Source organism: Balearica regulorum, chromosome 3, assembly GCF_011004875.1.
Source record: "Balearica regulorum gibbericeps isolate bBalReg1 chromosome 3, bBalReg1.pri, whole genome shotgun sequence".
Lineage (NCBI taxonomy): Eukaryota > Metazoa > Chordata > Aves > Gruiformes > Gruidae > Balearica > Balearica regulorum.
This window is the reverse complement of record NC_046186.1, coordinates 104,771,587-104,791,268: the sequence shown is the minus strand read 5'-3', so window position 1 is coordinate 104,791,268 and position 19,682 is coordinate 104,771,587. Positions and strand designations below refer to the sequence as shown.

Genomic DNA, 19,682 nt, shown 5'->3' with positions numbered 1-19,682 from the left:
GTTTGATATGACAGAAAAGGAAGATGATGATGATAATGATAATAACAATAATGATAATAGTGATAGTGACAAAAGAATGCACAAAACAAGTGATGTGCAGCACAATTGCTCACCACCAGCAGACCACCGATGCCCAGGTAGTTCCCAAACCGTGACCTAAACACCCAGCCAGCTTCCCCCAAGTTATATACCAAGCATGACATCATAAGGTATAGAATACCCCTTTAGACTGTTTGGGTCAGCTGTCCTGGCCGTGTCCCCTCTCAACTTTTTGTGCACCCCCAGCCTCCTTGCTGACAAAGCTGTATGAGAAGCCAAAAAGTCCCTGACTTGGTGTAAACGTTGCCTAGCAACAACCAAAACATCAGTGTGTTATCAGCATTACTCTCATCCTAATCCAAACCACAGCACTATACCAGCTACTAGGAAGAAAATTAACTCTATCCCAGCCGAAACCAGGACAGTTACTGCACCGGCATTTCCTCTTAGATAACACTGGCTGCTACATTAAAAGTCAGCATTTCATTTTACATCTTATTTTTGTGGTCTCAGATGTCAGTAAATGACCAGGAGCTCAGATATTTCTCCTCTTTTAATAGCTCTCAGCTGTTGACCATTGCTTACCTGAAAATGGCTCCCTTGCTTCCATTATCATTAGTAATAACCTTATCAGTCCCTGAGATTAAGCATTGACAAAGAAGTACTTTCTGCATGTTCCTTATTTTTCTTTTCAGAGCTGAAGCAGTGAGGTAGATTATCTTAGGCTGTTTGGCAGCAATATTATTGCTTTTTACATTCCAGGTCCTTTTCCCCTGTCTACTCTACCATTGTACGTAGGAGGTATATCTACATCATGGCCACTGAGTATCTGTCATTGGTGGCATCACTTGACAATATGGGTTAGCACAGGCACAGCTGAAGGACTTCTTTGGTCCACAGAGTTGCCATGTCCTGAAAGATAACAAGGAAAGAACCCAGCTTAATATCCAGACCTGGCTGAGTTGAAACAGTTATCACTGAGCAAGAAACACCAATGTGTTTGTAAATGAGGCATACTGTGTGGAGAAGTAACTTAATCATATCTTTTACATAAATACTTTATAAAGGCAAGCTGCTCTTGAACTCTGTCCTGTTGCTGACAGGACTTTTCACTATTTAGTTCTAGAAACAGAAAGCCTCAAAAACGTCCTAGCTTGTCTGCACTGCCCACCTACAACAATTCCCGGTATTTGTACAGAGCGTTTGGTCTTGTGAACAAAGTCATAAATCTTTGATGTCTGCAGAAAGACAAGAAGTTTTGAAGGGAGGGATTGACAGGTTTTGTTCTGATTTTGTAACAAAACATGAAGTACAGAAGTGAGATTTGAAATGGATTCTCATCATTGTGGGCCATGTGAAGGCCTAAGGGACCATACCTAGTGAACTGAGAAAATGAGGGAATTAAGACAGAACTAGTCCGTATGGACACCATTCAAGCACAAAAGGAAAGCAGGAAAAAACCCTATTTAGAATTCAAGTAAATATCTAGGAGTGCTCAAATTGAGATCATTATTTTAAGAACAAATGGTTTATTTAACTATTTTCATCTGTGTATGTTAACAAGCTGATCATGAACATTTTAGGCTTTATTATCTAACATTATGTGCTAGATAGCATATCTAGAAATGCCAGAACTATTTTCCTTGTTGCCAAAGACACAGCCAAAACATTAAGCTTGGAGTCAGTAGGTGTTTTCAATGCAAATGGAAAAACATTTCTTAAAGTATTATTTTTTCCATGAAATTTTTCACAAGAAATAAAACCCGCTCCCAACCAGCTCCACATGTGATTATTTGAGTTACACTGTGTGGAATTAAATCTTAACAAGGGACCAATCTGAAATCTGTAGAAATCTCTGAGACCCTTTATATTAATTTGAGTGGTCTTTTGATCAGGCCTTACATGAAGAAACACATTTATGAGTCCCAAAGAGGGAACTCATTAAAATACATTTCCTTTATTTTACATGTGTAATTTAAATGATTTTATATTTTATAATTCCCTATGAAAATATTTTATTGTAAATTACATAAAGATAGGGGAGTTCTAGTGATACAGGAACTGGGAGAAAAACATTTGCTTGTGCAAATAAATATTGTTCTATCAGCTTTAAAAAACCCCACATTTTCTGCAATAACAAAAGATAAATGCGTATGTTAGCTCTTAAACTCTTTTCAACAGCACAAATGTGATCATAACCTTTTAGATACATCTTATAAATATGATTTAGCAAAAAAGTGGATCAGCAAGGTCCACTGGGGAAAGTAGGTTAAAGGTGCCTGAAGTGTTTTTACTTGAATAAACCAAAGACTCCCAACATGCCTTAGCTCATGGCATTGTTAGACGTGTCCAAAACCCTTGTGCAAAAGATGCCTGCTGTCATGCAAGAGGAAGGATGATCAGCCTTGTGGGTAGTATTTTTGTGGAACACAGAAAAAGGGTTTTTCTGCTATGGTCTAATAGCTTGAGACAACCAGCAGTACAATACGCAAAGGCCAATACGTGTCCTTCGTACATGGCAAGGGTGGAGATCTTGATTGTAAAATGGCAACGGGGGCTACTGCACCTTAAGCGCTGACAACCTTATATGAAGTCATGGAAAGGGAATGACATAGAAATGGATTTTTTTATTGCGTTTTGTCCCTCTCTCTCCCTTAGAGCTGCCACAGCAGGAATGTGCTTCTTGGGAAGGAAACCCGCGTTATTGTTTGATTTCTGTTTTCTGCCAAGGGCACTGGCAGAAACCAAGGCTTTCCTGCTGCTTGGACAAGAGAGAGGAGTTTGCCAAACTTCTTATTTTTTCTACTACATTCAGTGTAAGGGAGCCGAATGATAGTACAGAATGCTTAAGTACCTGCCATTTTACGCATTTTTTTGATAGACTAGCTTTTGCAAGCAGTGGTTATTTATAATGTCCTGAAAACTGACTCCACAGCCCATGAATGATGCCGAAATTGCTGGTATTATTATAATTTTTGCTTCATAGAAAGAAACACCAATGATTTGCAATACATTCACTATTTAGTCCCTGAAAGTACATGATTTTATCTTGATCTTATCTATGTCACATTAATGAGTGAGTTATATTCATGCTGCTTGTCATATCATTAATTCTTTTTTGCCACTATTAATGTCTCAGTAGATTTTTGTGTGTGCCACCCTCTAAATCAGGAACATTTACAGACATATACACAGAAAAGCTTAGGGGGAAAAAAGAAAGAAAGAAACAAAAAAATCCTATCTTTAAAACAAATATGGAAAGGATAAATTTCTGAATGCAAGTTGTTGTTCCACTTCAACTTCAAAGTGAGAATTACTATTTAAAATACCTAGGATCTTTGAAAGTAATAAAATCTTGAAGAATTCTAATGTGCCTAATATAAACCAAAAAAGAAAAAAAAATCCTTTGAGTCTTTAAAATAATATTAGTTTTGCATGTCAGTTTTTCTTTAACATCAACTTTTTTGACTGTTTTATTGAAACTTCAACAGACAGTAGCTTATTTTTCCACAGATTTAAGCACCTGAGATTTTTGGCTAATGGATACAAGACCAGTAAAATTTCCTATAAAATGTAACTTTATATGAGAACTTACATGATGTTTATAGAATTTATTCCAACATTTGCTTTTTCAAATCAAACTTCTTGATATTTGCAGGAAGAACATCAGCTGCACTGCAACACAAAAGTGAAAATGATCAGCTGATGAATACAAACAAACAAAGATATTTTCTCTGGAGTCACCACTTGCTTCCTGAGTACCTTTGTTTCCCACTTAAAGATCAATAAATACCAAGCACAAAACTTGGTGAAATCCTTTCTTTTGCTTTTAAAGACCTATGGATTAGACCTTAAATTGAGGACAAAGATGAACAAAGACTTTTTTAATGAAAAATTTCTGGACTTGAATATATTCTGCAAATTACTGACACTTTTACTCTTGTCACTGTTCTTTATGCATCGTTTTAGCAAAAAGATCTACATGGAATCACAAATGTTAGCTAGCAAAAGGCTAGACTATGATAGAGTGTACTTGTCTTAATGAAAATTAATAAGGACAGTGTTTCACAGCCAAGAATGGCAGAAATAAAGATACACCAGTACTGGATTCATCTTTCAGAAGGAAATAGGCCCAGATAGTCAAAATAATATACTTCCTATAAATAATCTATCCAAAACCCCACTGCTTTCAGATAGGATCCTTCTCAAATTACTGTCTGTCAATTAGGGCTTCTAGCACAAGATTTTACACAGAAAGTGAGAAATGAGATAGAAAGCTCTATAATGGAAGAGAGCATTTCAGTATATGTTACCATTTTTGCAAGTCATATGTGAAAATATTTTAAAGAGAAGACACTTCAGGGTTAATAAAACAGCACCAATGAATTGGATCTCCTGCACAAAATCTTCTGAAGAAGAACAAAATGTGTTCTGACAGTAGCAGTTATGTTTACTGCTGTCCTTGTACTTTAATCCAAGCCTACTAAAAAACCCCCTTATCTGTTACTTGTAAATGGGACAACAATTTCTAAGGTTTCACCAAATTAGACATTTCTAGGAAATGAGAATCAGAATAATATCACTGAAAGGAATGTTTCTGGTCCTCTTCTCTTCAAATCTGGTCCTATAAGATGGAGAGCACCAAATCTGGCATGCTAGATCAATGCCAATGCATCAACTCATCTCCCATTGAAATTCAAGGAGAAACATGTTTGTGTTCTGCCAAAGTTTTCCCACACACTCATCCCAGTGCTTTTTTCAGTTGTCTTGGTTCAAATCTAAGAAAAGTTGAATTCATGTCCATCTGATTGTTTTCTAATTATTGCTCTGAACAGGTTAGGTGACCACTGCCTGGGTACTAACGGGTATTAATATATAAAAAGCTATTAACAAAAACTGTTGGCCTTAACAGAGAGGCCAACTTAAATGCAATGTCCTTTTCTTTTCTCCTTTAGTGATGATTCCTTAAGATGTCTTTTCTCTCATGTAAGCTTCTTACAGCCCTCTTCTAAGTATCTGAGATCTGGGTTCAGTCTCACAGGCAGTGAACATGCCTGTATAATTTTTCTCCTAACATATCTTGAATTTTGGAAGTGGTTTAGATTACTGATTGATGCTCTTAGAACTTTCTATATGTGTCAGTATCTAGTCTGATATGAATTAATGAATTACCCCCAGTTTCTAAAGAGTACCTACTTCAAGAACTGTCACAATATAAAAATATGAAATAAAACTTTCCCATTCCTGCAGGAATAAGGAGAAAGCCACACCAAAATGTTACATGGCCAGCACACCCCCAAAAATTGATTATTCCAAGATTCAAATCATGCTTCACATTAAAGGAAGAATATGCCATAAGGTTACGTGTCTCAGCTGAATCCACCCCTAACCTGCTGCCCCTTGTTCCAGGCATATTGCAGTTTCCCAGAAGGGCTAAAGCCCTGGGTACAGTTGGGGAACAAAAACTCACTGTATTTCACTGTATACACTTCAGAAACAGTCAGGATTGTTCACACTGGTATCAGATCTACTTGCATCCCTCCCTGCTCTTTTCTCCTCTCAAGTCATGGCCGCTGTTCTGCCAGTTCTGCTTCTACCTCTGTTTTAATCTCCAATTCCTTCATTAAGTATCAGTTACCAAAGCTTTTCTTTTGCTTAGTGGACAATGGTTACTATTATTTAAGATCTGCATGCACATATTTGAACAAAATGGCTTGCTATGATAATAGAGGGCCACGGATCAGAAAGGGAGCTGGACTGAAGACGTTCAAACAGCCTGGACTTCCCCATGTTGAGGGTTATGTATGGATTCTGTCTGCTCCTTCGTAAATAACACACGTAGATAAAAGCACTTTAGCCCTCAGATGAAGTCAAAGAGTCTGAGTAGGTCTTGAATCAGCTTTATGTCATAATTTCTCACAGTCATCCCACTGTTCTGCTGTTTTCATTTAGAATGAATATAAACTATCCAGATTTAGTGCGAGTGTCTGCTTTCAGGAGTAGTGCACTTACAGATTCACTAAGTACGTAAAAGAAATTCTCAGTACCAGTTTTTAAACAGGGATTGAGACTAAGTAATGGAAATAGCAGAGCCCATGGGATTGATTAAAAGCGTGTTGAGTTCTCTAATATTGAAAGCACGGTAATTAGAGCCCTGTATGACACAGAACTGTAAAATCCAGTTGATCAGATGTTCACGTACATGGGCTTCCCTTGCAGCGGTTAGCTAACACCAGAAACGTTCCTTACATGTCATGGAAAAAGCATTACTACTTTAGGAGCCCAAGACATTGCATACTGAATTCGCATTCCCGTTACAGTAAATTACTGTTTATCTGGAACACGTCATACTATTCTGAAAGTCTATCCAAGGGTCCATATTTTATGTCTGAGCAGGCCACGGTGATTACACTCCTCTGTGCGTCATTTGTTTCTCTCTGAAAACTGTGCGTCTAACCGCTGCCCGAAGGAAAGTGCAGAGGCTGGGGGGAAGGGAGGACACAATTACCCCTTTCCTCCAGTCAGGAGGGGAAAGCTGATATAAGAGTAATAACCGAAAGCCAGGTCTTTCCCGCATTTATTGTCACACCCATCGTAGCCAGTAACAGTTCTTTAACAATAGTCATTTATAAAGACCTGCCTTCTATGGAAAGATTTGCTAACAGCCTTAAGTGGAAACTCCACTATAAAATCAACATACTCATGGAAATAGTACTACAAAGGTATAAAAATAATGCATAAAAGTGACCCACTGATGCATTTACTGTAAAACCCAAGGACTAAAAATAAAATAACCTCAAAATATAAAATAAGTACAATTTTTTTCTTTCCTTTTTGAAACACAGAAGTAGTTCTAATGGATCCTAGACTGAAAAAAAAAGCATATTGTGATTGGACCTGACAGTATTTTCACATTCTGCCCTTCAAAGACTCAACTCAGTTTCATTTTTACAAGACAGAATCTGGCAGTGTAATAAAAGGTCTCTTTAAAAATAAAAAAAAAAAAAAAAAAGAAAGAAGAAAGTGAAAAAATGAAGGTAAGAAAGATCATCAGAACTGAATAATATTGACTGATTTTCTTTCATTCTCACTACTCCAGTTGCTGAGCATTCAAATACTAAAAGAAAACACACCACCGTCTCCAGAGATGCTGTATCAACAAAAACTCCTTCCGCTGGCATGATACAATATCTGTTTAACTAATCAGGGGGAAATTTATCATACAGGATTTGGTGGGGTTGTTTATGGAGTCGTTAGCACAATGGCACTCAGCTCTCAGATGTCATTTGTGCTCTTCAGAAGATGAAATGCTGCAGCTGGTTGGGAAATGAATGAAGGCCAAAACTTGGGTTTATATAAAAAACTTGGGTTTATATAAAATAGAGGACTTCATCTGAAAAAAATTCTATGGCTAGGATTTTGTGGATGTGTTGGTTGGTTTATTTATTTACTCATTTATTTACTTGTTCTTTCAAAATAATGAACAGGTGCTGAAGACTGTAAAGAGGTGGTGTGCTGAAGCGTTCACTAATATTGAAAAGCCTTAAAGTGATTTCTTCTGCACCTTGCTGTAAGAATATCACACTTTGCTAATGGGCTCATAAAAGAGCTTTTCCAAACATCAAAGTAATGGAATGAATTCCTACGATAATATTCGATTGGCTACATTCTGCCTGGTGCTCTGTGTCTGATTCCCAATTATAAAAGTGAGATAACCACGTGACTTCTAAAAATATTTGAGCTTTCTCAAAGATGTCTGCCAAAAGTCTTTGTGCAACCTTGTCCTTGTAAAACATGGCTTCAAGGAGAATTTTGGTAAAACAGAGTCTAGTTCTTCACACACTTATTATACATTAAATTGGCATGAGCATTACAAGGATTAAGTCAATAGTGTTTATAAAATGCATGGAAGATGCACTTTCAAAAGTGCTTTAATAAAAGTGACCAGCAGATAAAGTTGCAGATGAAATTCAGGTTAGAGACATATACAGAGCAGTGCACATAGGAAAAGTAATCCTTTACAATAAATAATTCCATAAAACAATTCCACCTCAACAGATGATGTTAAAAAGAAAACAGATCAAAAAGAAAACCAAATAGAACGCCAGGAATAATTAGGAAAAGTAAAGAATAGAAACCATTAGTCATCATTATGTCACTGTATAAATCTGTGCTTCATCTGCCTCACAATTACTATGTGTGGTTCTTGTCTCCTCATCATGAAAAAGATGCAGTAAAGTTGGAAAAGGCTCAGGACTCCCTGAGCCACAAATTTCTGAGAGAGTATCCTGAGGCACTATGAATGATGGCATGCCTGCCTGTTCTCTGACTTTTTCTTGTACATCCCATTATCCATCACTCTTGGAGACAGTACAGTGAGCTGGCTGGACCTGTGGGCTGGCCTGGCACATCATTTCTTATGTTCTTGACAGATTAAAAAAAAAAAAAAATGAAGTGGGAGAGTAGTTTGCCTTAGTCAATGTGCTCGTCTGGGAGTGAAAAGGGAGGTGTTCTACTGCATACAGAAGAAAGAAGCTATTTTCATTACTGTTGGTACCTTGGTTTACCAGAAGACCAATAGGTTTAGAAGAACCTGGAAAAAGTCGAGGGCTCTTAGGGAAGGAGGAACTGATACTCAGGAAACATCTTAAAGTGGGTGCTTTTTCTCACCAGCAGCACATAAGCCCTGTCAGGATTCAGCTACAATTAAGTGCTCTTAGTGCAGACTCTGAGATAACTAAAGCATCTCTTATTTTGCTGGCTGAGCATAATGTTGGCAGTGTACCCCATGGGCAGGAGGAAAGGGGACAGAGTGGCAAACAAAACAGGCTGCAATTTTTTCTTTAGAGTTATGATTAATATGTTCTATAACAATTAGAAAGGGTTTGAGTGCTTCAGTGGGATTTCCTGCTAGAAGTATATGTTGTAGGATGCTTGCTAATGCAGTCCACATGGGGTGGTGCTGCTTGAAATCAAGGAGAACCAGGGCTTCAGAGACCCAGCACATCCTTGGGAATTAATGCAATCTCTTGCCCTACCTGGGACCTGTAGAGACTGGGATCAGAATGACATTCTGAGTCACAGATTCTTCCTCAACAGCAAATCAGTCACCAGATTCTTCCTTTAAATGTTCCCCTTTTGCCAGATCCCCAGGGGAAGACCACGGTGGAACAGTGAACAGAAAAAAATCAAAACCTAGAAGACCAGAAGAATAGGTATTGTGGTCATCCTGCTGAATATTTTCATGGGAGATGAATGGCCTCAGGGAGCACAACTTGCTGCACAACAATTTCTACAAATATGTATCACTGCTCAAGTTCAAAGACAAACACCAGAAAGAGTGCATGCATGCCCATGGGGTCAATACCCATGCGTAGTTTAAAAGGACCTAAGAATATGCAAAAAAAGAGTGCTGTCTTGTGGTTATGGTAATGACATATTTCATGTAATATCCCTCCATTTGGTGATACTAGGAATCACGTTTGCTTGCAGAATGAGACAGAAACATGAAGATGCCTGTTTTTAATTTATTAGTATTATCATTTATTGATTCTCTCCTTTGCAGCAAATGCCAAAGATGAAGAAAACTAGCATGACTATCTTTATATGCAGTCTTTTCTCCATCTGTGAAATGCAACCAGCTCTGCAGCTTCTACTATGCACACTGTGTTATCTCTTAATATCATATGGCACCTCTCCTTTTACTGAGAAGCAAAGGAGCATAGTGCATTGGCAGGACAACTCCACTAAAGCACGCAGCTTTGCATTGTCCTTGCGTGCTGCTTTTGCTGGAATGACAAAGTACACAGCAAGGCACACCAAGACCATCATTTATCAGTCACCTTGAAGGATTACCTGTAGAAATAAAATTTAATAAAAATCAACTAATTGTTCATTGAATTCAAAATCTTCTTCCAAAACTTTTGTGAGGGTTTGTGATATGTCTAAGGGCAATTATACATTGAACTGCTTATAGGGGAATAGTTGTTTTCAACTTCAGAAAATGAATCAAGCTTTTACTTGGAAGCACAAAGACTTACTCTTTACAAATGTTTAAGTGCAGCCCATTTAACCATGACTTTATTAGTATTATGGAAGTACTGATAGCAACTCTATAATCAATGTTCAATTAGGCATGAAAACAAATACTGATTGAAACCAAATTACTACACTTCAGTTCCTCCTACAGATATGTTGTGCTTCCCAAGCAAAACATCTGGAAAACTGCCCTAGCAGGGCCACTGAGGCTTTCCTTAATGTCAAGGGATCCCTGGCAATCTGCACAACCTTTAGTCCTAATTCCTGCAAGTTATTAGTAAAAGATGCAGATGTTAGGTTAATGCTTGCATGTGCTTTGCGGGCATGAATCCTATCACATTGCTCCAGGTATCATTAAATTAGGACAGCTATCAATTAGTTAGTGTGGGTTTTAGAGTGGGTTTACAAATAATTTCAGCTGAGTGTTTGGCCTAGATTTGAAGGGCTGACAGAGAATTTTTCCCTGTTGAAGACATTCCCACTTGCAAGTAGCTTTTCTAAGAAATGGGTCTTTCACTGAAATGAAAATTAGCCAGAATCTTATACACTAGGTAAATATTATAAAGGAAAATATTGTAAAACAACCTAAAAGGAGGGTTATTCACATTGTTTCTCATGACTGTTTGCATTAAAGAATGATTTGAGGAGGAGTTGCCTCCAAAGCATCCTAGATCTAAGACTGCACAAAAGTGAGCTACATGGCCATGGACCTCATTAAGGGGAACTGCAGGTGGAGGGTGATGTGCAGGCAGGAGTGGTGGTGACACTCAGGGTTTTAAACTGAGCTGCTCCTCCCCTAGATGGAGAAATTAGAATTAAATTTGTTGTGTGTCCTCCTGCAGTCAAAAGGTCTCAATTCTCTTGTTAGTGGGTAGTGCAACCACTTTGGTCTCCTTCTCTTTTTCCATGGCAAACGTACTCACCAGAAGCGGACCTTTTTGCATGATTTCTTTTCATCAGTCATCACATCCATCCATCAGGTACAGAAACATCTGGGCAAGCTAGTTAATGTGTAGCTGACTTCAGTTAATGTTTATAATTAAGCCACGAGATTCAACAAGCAGCGCATTTCTGCGGGATTATCACACACCTCAGGTGCAGTATGAGGCACCAGCCAAAAGCCAACTGACTTCAGCTACTCAAAGAGTGCAATAATCCCTCAGAAATCTATTAACTGTGAGTGCCTTATAGCTATTATGGTATGGAAAATCCAAGGTAAAAAGGTCATACCTGTGCTTTTAATGAGAAATATTGACACATGCATGACATCACTGCCAGCCAATCAGAAATCACCATTGTTACCCAGTGTTTGCAAATGATTTTATAAGAGCCAAAAGTTATAAAGCAGTTTACAGTGCTCTGAAAATCAAATAGATCATTTATATACTGAAAACTCATTAAAAAATAATTAAAAATACATCTTTCATATACAAAACATGTCTAGGTCTAGCCTTTCTTCATGTCCATCTTTAAGTTCATATTATGAGTGATTCAAGCACTGGAATTTCTCATATACATAATATTAAGCACATTAATTATTACAAACTATACATTTTCAATAATATTTGCAGGCTTTAATGAATACCTATATCTTGTCTTTCAGGATCACACTCCTGCTTCTGTCCCAGCACTGCTCCCAGCATCCTAACTGCATATCCTTGTCAAATTGGCTGCTGAAAGAAATACAGCTCACCAAAATCGTACAGAGCTGGTGTATTCCAAATTAAAATAAATTTTTAGTCCAGATGGACAAATACGAGGGAGAAAATCACCACCTCCACCCCTCCCCCCCCCCCCCCCCGAAAACTCAGCTGAGGGGATGGCTCATTGACTTTGGCCAAAAACATGTCAGGGGTGACTCTATTGCGCTATGGACTAGTCTAACAACTCAGCAGTACAGTAAACTCATCTAATCAAATGCAGCATCCAGAAACCTTTCCCCGTGTTGCTTAAATCGCTAGCAATAGATGTAATCACAAAGGTCAAATCAGAGAAAGGAACTTGTTATTTGTCAAATGATAGCAAACCACAAATTTTGTATATGATGATTTATTCAGAGGACAGCAAAACTATGTGCAGATTTTCTTCAAAATTGGAAAACTTTCCCGCTTACTAAAAAATGGCAATTTGCAAGACATTTACGTTACTGCACCAGTTGGTGACTCCTGCTGTGATAATGTACTCTATTGGGCATGATGAAGGACCACTCAAATGTGATTTTTTTTTTTTTTTAAATTGCACGAATATGACTGAACAACATTAAGCATTCAGTGTATAATGGTTTGAGAAAATAAGTGGGCCTTTCTTTATGACTTTCAGAGTCAACAAATAGGCTCTGTCAGGCCAGTGAGAAAAATTGAGTGACAGATCTAAGAAGCTTTTCGGAAGAACACATTGATATTTCAATCTGCAGTTTCCATGCTCTAGCTGATGTCAGCCGTTGGGTGAAAGCCTAGATATCAGGTAGCCAAGACAAGCATCTAGCTGCCACTTAAAAGCTATCTCTTTCAGAGAAGAACTGAAGTAGTATTCTTCCTATGGCTGTGCCTGCCAGGCAGCAGACAGATGCCCGCTGTGCTAGCTAAACCTCCCGTATTCTGGAGTGCAGTGTGCGTTGCCTGAAACCGAGCTATAGATTACAAAGGACCACAGCAAAAGACAGACTCATAGTTTTCATCCCTAATTCTTGAGCCAAGGGGATTAATGGAAATACAACTAAGTCAAAAGATAGAGTCACAAAAGCTACTTTGTTTTTGTAAGCAGTGAGGACATTATGAAAGCACTGGTCATAGAAAATAACCCTGGATCACACTGATCACAAGTTGTGTCAGTTTAAATTACATGGAAAGTGAAACAAACTCATAACCAAGATTTCTTAATTTCAGAAAGAAGAGCTTCGGGACCTTAACTCACCCAGTGTGTGAAGTCAACTGAACCTCAGAATTCCCACATATCAGCATGGAGGAGGAGGCTCGGCACACTGCAACTCAGAAATTTCTGGAGCTTGCGACCTCAGGAAATGGAAACTTGCAGAGAAGAGGTCTGGAGGTGGGGTAGAGCACTGCCAGATGGCTAACAGAAACAAGGGGATAGAAGAGAATCATGCTGAGGTAGAGGAAAAACAACCCAAAAAGCTTAATGTGTTCGGATCAGGAGAGATGACTAATCTCCTCCCCAGAGCACTGCAAGAACTGGCATGTGAAACATCAGCTCCAGTAGCAAGTGGTTTTGCTACCCCAGCATGTTGCATAAAAAGTTTCCTTGTGATGGGATCATAGCATGTGTAACTTCAACTGAAGGAAATAAATAGAATAGAAAGTTGTGCACCAAAGAGATGACAAAAGTGGGTAATAGGTAAAAAACTAATGAAGAAAGATAAAAATACAGTTCTCTGATGAGAGCGTGCTGTTAAATACAGGAAAAGTGAATATTCTAGTAGGAGTCTCTGGAACATTTCATACAGTGTCACATGGGAAATATTTAAAATACAAAAGGAGAGGATTAGTGCTGGAATGGGCAAATGGGTTCAACTGCCAGATTTGGGCTGAGGGACACCTCTTCTTTCAGTTCAGATTAGCTGGGACTTTGCTGGTATTCACCTTCCACTGCCACATGGTCTGTGGATTGCTTTTTGTGCAGAGGTCACTAACAGATCATCCACAGCTATAGCATTCCTGGGCATAAGTGGAATTCTGATATCTCCTGTTCTTTCTAACATACACTAGTTTAGTTTAATCTGTAGAGTTTCACTTACTGCAAGGGACAGCAGACTTGGTGTGGGGGTATTTGGCTACAATGCAGCATCAGGAAAGCAGGCTAGATATACTGGTCCTGACTATGTCAAGCTACCGTTAGAAATTGTATTTGTGAATTTTGTGGATCGCTTTGCTGGCTTTCTTGGACAGGATGTAAAATTCAGGTTTATTTTTTTTTTTCTCACCTCTTCCCAAATGTTTTTTGTTTCTTTGGATACTCTCAAAGACATTATGTGCTGCCTGTGGCATACCACTGTGCCATTCTTTGTTAAAGAATTGTTGATAATTCAAACAAGCATCTTAATTCTCTCTTTCATGTTTCCAACATGAAAGTAATTTTCTAGAGAAACCTCCCCAAACCTCCTTATATTCCTCTTTCAAATCTCTGATGATGTTGCACTTAGTTACCTCCTGTACAGATAGTTTTTAAATACAACAGCTAGTATTGTCTTGTTTCCTTCTACACCTTATTGATTGTCTCACCTGGTACATACACTGTGGAGTCTTCATAGCAGGAACCAGCATTTTGATTTGATAGCATCTCCAACAGGAGCTCCTGGTTCCTACTGGAGAAATGTTCCTCCAGTACAAGAAAAGAAAGGACACGTTATCATATGCTAGTGAACTAAAACAAAATCTCTCAAGTAAAAAGCAAAGAATTGTCATTGTCTGCATCAGAAGTTGGTAGGAGGCAAAGGTTGAACTTTAGATGATTGCCATGATTGCCTTTTGCCATTTTAAAGAGTGAGGTTACACTATTACTGCTCTGAGAATGCAAATCAAAACTTGAAATCCTGTCTCTGGAACAAGAGTTTTCTGTAAGTGTAGTACAGACCATCTCCTTTACTCAAAATTTGGAGGGAAGGGTGCTGCAGTGACCCCCACTGCAGTCCCACATTACATTTGATAATAGGGTCACTACTTCTCAAATGAGTGGGCCACAGACAATTTGAACCAGAAATTATGGATGTATTCATGTTCTGAGAGCAGTAATACTGCATACGTGTCCAGTTTTAAAGAGTTCAGGCCATTCCTCAGTTTGAACAGATCCAAACTCCCAAAATGTGGCTATGACCTGAACTGATAGAGATTTTGTCGTGTTCGTCCTGATGTGACACAGCAGCCCTCCTGCAGATACACAAATGGAACATGGCTAATGTAAACATCCTCATATGACTGTTTATAGCTTTCTGACCTCCGGTATTTTCTCATTTCTGTTTGCCTTCCAAAGATCTGCTTATCTAACATCTCAAAAGTCACTCTGGGATGGCTGACTTCGGTCCAGCATCCAGCATCCAGGATCTGATTCCACTTTCAGTAAAAGTGAATGCTTTTTGTTTAAAAATGCAGCAACAAATCACAGTAAGTTCAGGAAACAGTGGCACTGTACACTTAAGATTTAAAAGGATGTTAACAGGTTGCTCTGTCCAAAAATCTTGAAATGGGAATCTATTTCTTAATACTCTTCCAGATTCTAAATATATTACAGCAAACACAAATTACCACTGTGCCACCAATGTGGTTATTAAAGCCTTGGAATGCCTTTTATTATACTGACTCCAGCATTATTTCAGTGTGCTGTCCCCAAAATAGCCATTCCGTTACCCTAAGAGGTAATTAGCAAGCCTGAGTTCTCTGGGATGTTGTGATAATATGCTGATATTACAGATTTATACCCCTTGGATCCAGATCATAGTTGCTTGCAAACCAGGCCAACCAATGAGATAAATTTAGTGCTTGCCAGATGAAAAAAAGGCAGAATCACCAGAAAGGAAAACGTTATTTAGTTACCAGCTCTTCTAGGCATATCAAACAGTGGTGATTATGAAAGCCAGTGGACCTTTTGGGTCAACGCAGACTATTTGTGGGTCCAGCTGAGGATGAGGTAAATATGAAATGCATAGGGTGAAATGCTGGTCACGCTAACAAAACTCCCACTGATTTCAGCGTGGCCAGGATTTGACTCTTCAGTGCAATTAATTGCTCCAGCAGTTATCTGCACCTGCAACTCTATAGGTTCAATATCCAAAATGAGACCAGTCACTAAGAGCCCCTTAAAAATTAGACTTTTTTTTTTTTTAGAAAAAGAGGAACTCCTTAAAAAAAACATTTGACAGTGTCCATAAAAAATGAATTACTGTTCAATGTAAAATGTAAGCTGAGGTGATAGCCAGAAAAAAACTACTTATAAAACTTTGCTTGATATGGAAAACAAGTGTCAGCTCCTCGCTGATGTCTTGTTAATACATGAAAATAAAAGAAATCCTATAAGGTCTATGGGAGCTTATTGTGGATGAGTAATATTGAAGGCACCCTCATAAAATGCATAATGCAGTTGGTAATCTTTAGCAGATCTCAAGGGGTTTGTCCTTCCCCCCCCCCCCCCCTCCCTTCTTCTTTCCCTCCTTTTTCAACATCTGGTTTAGGTCACCTTTGAATCCCACCTTCTCTCCAGGAAAGCAACACAATAGTGTGCTCAGCAAAGTCCCCCAATACACTCTAGCACACACATTCTCCAAATGACAAATAATCTCCATATATCTTCTGGGAACAATAAAAATCCTTGGATGTGCTCCCAGAGACCTCAGGAAGTTCAAAAATCTTTAGAGGGGGGCCCTGGATTGAGGTTTTATCTCTAGAATTTTACATAACAAACTTGGTAAGCGTTGTATAACAGTTAATACATATTCAATGGCCAAAAAAAAAAAAAAAGGCAAAATAAAAAAAAGCACTAAAAATAACACTGGGGAAGGTCAAGTGAGTCAAAGGCCTGGTGTGCTGTGATCACTTCACGGCGAGGGCTGGGATTCCTCTGTTTTATCACATTTGTGCCGCGCTCACCGGTGTTTTGGAACTGCAGTTGCTCCCAGTGATGGAGTGCCAGGACTTACAGGACTAACAAAGCTGAATGGTTTTCATGCGTTCCCCTCCATGCCGAAGTTTCTTTTCCTACCCCGTGTTTCCTGTATCATCTAAAGCCCCCTGGCACCATCTCCACAGTTTTGTTTGACACTTCTGAACCTGCTCAGGTGACACTTTCCAACTGTTTTTCTTTCATTAACTGTAGACTGAGACTGGTCAGCCTAGTCTCGTGGCACCAGTGTATGACTGAGCTTTTATAAAAAAGAGGATTTTCTAAAAATCTGTGTAGATGGTTCTAACATCAATGTTCTAATGTATATAAAAATACCTGCATGCAGATACTTAGAAGAGTGTCTCTACATGAGAAAACCAAACTACCTTTGTGAACTGCGACGCAAACAGAAAAAAAGGAAATCACAAATCTTAAAAATTAACGAATGCAGTACTGGATCATTTAACCATGGGGGGGGGAAAAATCAATTTGTTCACTGTTGTTTTTTAGTTTGATGGGTCTACTGATTGCAGAGATCATCTCATGAGGAAAGGACAGCAGAAGATGACCGTTCACCATCTGGATATCATAGAAACAATGAGTAAGTGACATTCAATTGCCTCATTCACACTAATATTCATGTGCATTCAGGCTTTTGTTACACATTTTTCCTATACGCTACATGATGCAGTGTAAGGGTAGCGATGGGCCAAGACTGAAATGTGGTGAACTCTGTCAATAATATGCTTTAGCCTCTCCAGTGAGTCCAGTCAAGCTCAAATCATCTCTGCAAATGATTATTTCCAAAGTGTGACAGCCTCTACTTTCATTTCTAGTAAGTTCTTCTCCAATAGTCATGTGTGATTCATCTTACAGTAAGTGAAGTGAATCACAGTGCTGATAATGACATTTTCATTGATCCTCCCTAAAGTATGGCAGGTTGTTTGCATTCAATCATGCCAATTTTTAATAATAATTGCTTTTAGTGTTAAAGTGTGAAACAAGCTTGGGTATCAGTGCTGGCTAAATGTCATCTTATTGTGCTCAGAAGAGGCTAGTTTACCCTGCCAACAAGAAAAAGAGTATTAAAAGGAGGAAATGCTGAGGAATTCCATAAGAGTGGAATTCATCCCTGTATAGAAGGCCAGCGTGAGGCCCAGGAGCTATTTTAGTGGGACTTTAAGCCATAGCAATTTAAGTGGGATTTAAGTTGTGCGTAGACCTGCGCTGGCTTCCTGCACTGAAGAAACTTTCAACCAAAGACATTATGAGGAAGATGCGAAGGGATTACAAGCGTTGTAGGTACATTTCCATCCCTGAGGCTCAGGATATGAATGCACATGAAACCTACAACAAGGTAAACGAGGGTGCAAACCCCTGTGTGTTAGCTATGTGGTCATGGTAAATGAGAGGTAGATTTTCTCTAAGGGAAAGAAAGTTTGTGCAACACCGGTATATTTTAAACCAGCTACTGCATTCTTCAAGCACCTCATCGCTTATTGCCAAATGAAAACAGACCCTCTCTGCCACCAAATCCAGCCTTTTGAGATGCAGGGTCAGTCACTCTGGACTTCAGACCACATTAAATGACTCTGTGGCTTCCAAGATGCAGCTAGTTTATGTGGAGCTCAGGCCAGGTGAACATATGGTTGTCTGTACTCAGTCATGCAGATAGACCTTAAGATAGCTAAGCACAGGCTCTGCAAAAGCCAGTGCACAAAGTCAGGAAACCTCTGTGCGATCTAATGGCAAACACTCAGAAGTGAAGTGTCACTGAGGCCACCTTTCCCTGGATGCATTGGCCACCTGAAGTTAGCTTTGCTACCAAATACATGGCCAAACCCCTAAAATCCCCCTGCACTACTCACCTTCTCTCCTTCACCACCCCTCTGTTGACAAAAACAATTAAGATACTCCTTAATGAAGCACTTTAAAGACTTTTTCCGGCTGAAAATTTACCTTTTCCTTGCTGGGGTAATATTAATATATATAATTTTCCCAAGATGGTGGCCTGGGAAGCCAGTGCATTAATGCCAATGCTTGCACTGGCATAATAGAAAAAGTGGTGTGGAAGGAGTAGCTGCAGTCAACAAGGAGGGTGGAACAAGCAGTATTGCTTTTTAACAGTGTATAAATGTTCACAAAATCATAGCATGAAGTTCTGTCTTTCAATGGGATTTAGCTGTCTCTCTTCCCTTAAGATTTAAACCCAGGATGCCTGAAGCTTGAGGGCTAGGTGTATCAGACTCTCACTGCACATGGCTACTGGAGAAAGGGAAGGTGATGGTGACTCTGGTTGTCTTCTGCTTCCCAAATGACCCAATGTATTATCTTCCTATCTAGGATTGGTGATGAGGTTCATCCTTTGAGGTGAGACTGGACTTAACGAGCAAGCCACTGGAAAAAGGCAGAGGACCAGTGCAGCTGCCAGCTTCTTCTGGTGGTGGTTTATATGAAACTACATGTACTTGGAGCCTATTAGACATATGAGAGATTTACTGAGAAAAATACCTCCATCAAAACTGGCAGATGTAAATTTTGGGTGACATGCCAGAAGTTTAACCACTTTGTGAATTTAGTTGTCAGGATACATGTAAAAGGAGTTCAGCCATTAGTATGCACGATCACAGTTAGAAAGAGAAATTTGCCAAAGACTCAGAACAAAATACGTTTGCTTGAAAAACACCTTTCCATTAATTTTACTAGTTCTAAAGAGAATATATGTTGATCTTCAGCCTTCATAATTCTGGAAATCTTTTCACTTATAAATAGTGAGGTGAAGCTCCTGAAAGGTTTAGGTACCTAAAGGTCTCTCTAGGTGCCTGGGAGAACTTTTATAAAGGACTAGTCAGATTAGTTCTTGTTTTTCATTTGTTTTGACTGGAGTTAAGAATAGACATAATTCTACTTATATGAACTGTAGCAACCATTTTAATAATGATCAGAATTCACTGACTAAACCAGAGTAAAATCATTAGATTTTAAAATAAAATTAT

General features: G+C 38.8%; 1 long non-coding RNA gene across 1 annotated transcript in view; it reads right to left on the bottom strand.

The window, feature by feature from the left end:
• Positions 1-12,999: 12,999 nt before the first annotated feature.
• Positions 13,000-19,682, bottom strand: part of LOC142601111 (uncharacterized) — a 58,821-nt gene continuing 52,138 nt past the window's right edge. Inside the window, exons 3-4 of the long non-coding RNA XR_012834715.1 lie at positions 14,316-14,412; positions 13,000-13,149 (exon numbers count right to left, since the gene is read on the bottom strand). This is a non-coding gene — a long non-coding RNA (uncharacterized LOC142601111). The remainder of the gene's footprint in view (positions 13,150-14,315; positions 14,413-19,682) is intronic.